Source organism: Bison bison, unplaced genomic scaffold, assembly GCF_000754665.1.
Source record: "Bison bison bison isolate TAMUID 2011002044 unplaced genomic scaffold, Bison_UMD1.0 scf7180017864313, whole genome shotgun sequence".
NCBI classification, from domain to species: domain Eukaryota; kingdom Metazoa; phylum Chordata; class Mammalia; order Artiodactyla; family Bovidae; genus Bison; species Bison bison.
Genome location: NW_011494885.1, coordinates 2,048,033 through 2,049,264, shown reverse-complemented (window position 1 = coordinate 2,049,264; position 1,232 = coordinate 2,048,033). Strand labels below are relative to the sequence as shown.

At 48.3% G+C, this 1,232-nt stretch overlaps 1 protein-coding gene across 1 annotated transcript in view; it reads left to right on the top strand.

The window, feature by feature from the left end:
- The window catches only part of EXOC3L2 (exocyst complex component 3-like 2), a 14,634-nt gene that overhangs the window by 9,930 nt on the left and 3,472 nt on the right, over positions 1 to 1,232 (top strand). The gene's annotated exons all lie outside the window — the stretch shown is intronic.

The following is a 1,232-nucleotide window of genomic DNA, read 5'->3' as shown; positions in this document are numbered from 1 at the left end:
CTGAGCCTCAGTCTCCTCTGATCCATGGGGACAATAGTTCTCTTTTCATGATTAGCGGGGGATGATTTACCATCATCCGTGGTAACAGCAGTAACAACACCAGTTCTTGCTTATTGAGTCCTTAGGTCAGACCTAAAACAGCGGCGCACACACCCACTCTATAAGTAAGAGTTATTTTAGAATGAAAGCTATTTTAGAGACTCTTTGCAGGTAAAAGGCAAGCACTGTTCTGAGAGCTTAGCACCATCCAAGGCAGGCAGAGGTTAACTAGCTGACCTCAAATGTCACAGCTAGCCAGCAGCAAAGTCTGGACTTGAACCCAGGCAGTAGGCTCTAAAGCTGGTACTCCTGACCACCACACAACACCGCCACTTGCATAAGGTGGTGTTGGGAGTAGTCCTACAGCATTGGTCGGGCAGACAGACATTCTGTATTCAGAGAGACACACCCCACAGGACCCCGGAGTGCCGCATCAGCTGGGTTTAGGGTCAGGACTTGGGGCTGAAGGTAAGGACTCTGGAACTGATTCAGGATGGATAGTTCTGGTTGTGAGGTGTGGGAAAGCACAACATCTCAGAGTTGCATGGCAGTAGGGGTCCCAGCACTCCTGCTGGGCTGGGGTATCTGAACTTGGATATACAGCCCACCAGCTGCATATTAAACTAGTGTTTGGGAGCTATGGGGATTTCGAATTTGGAATGTGATCAGGTGAAGATGCTGAGCTGGATTGAAGGGAGTGGTAAAAACCCCAGAACCTTGTTTGAAATGAAAGTTCTGGAAATGAATGTTGGGTGCAGGATATTGAATTGAAATATGGTGACTCTGGAATTGAGTTTTGGATCCGGGATCTGGAGCTGAGATCGGGAAAAGGCAAGGTTCCGATGTGTTGCACTTAGGGGCGAGGGTTGTGGAATAGAGTTAATTTTGAGCAGAGTTTCTGGTGGGAGTAAGGGTCCCCAAGGTGAATTTCGGGTTCTAGGGGAGAATTTTGCTTGATAACAATGCCAGGAATGGGCTAGTGGTGAAGGGAGTGTTCTGGGGTTGAATTTGGACGACAGTCCAAACAGCAGTGGTGGAGAATATTCTAGACTGGGTGTTGGGATGAGGTAAGGGTTAGGATAGGGATGTGGGTGAGCACTTCCAGGCTAGATCTGAGTGATAATGTGGAGCCGTGTGAGATCAAAGTGAAGATGAAGTTAAGGGTTGCTACAGAGTCCAGAGCTGAAACAGGC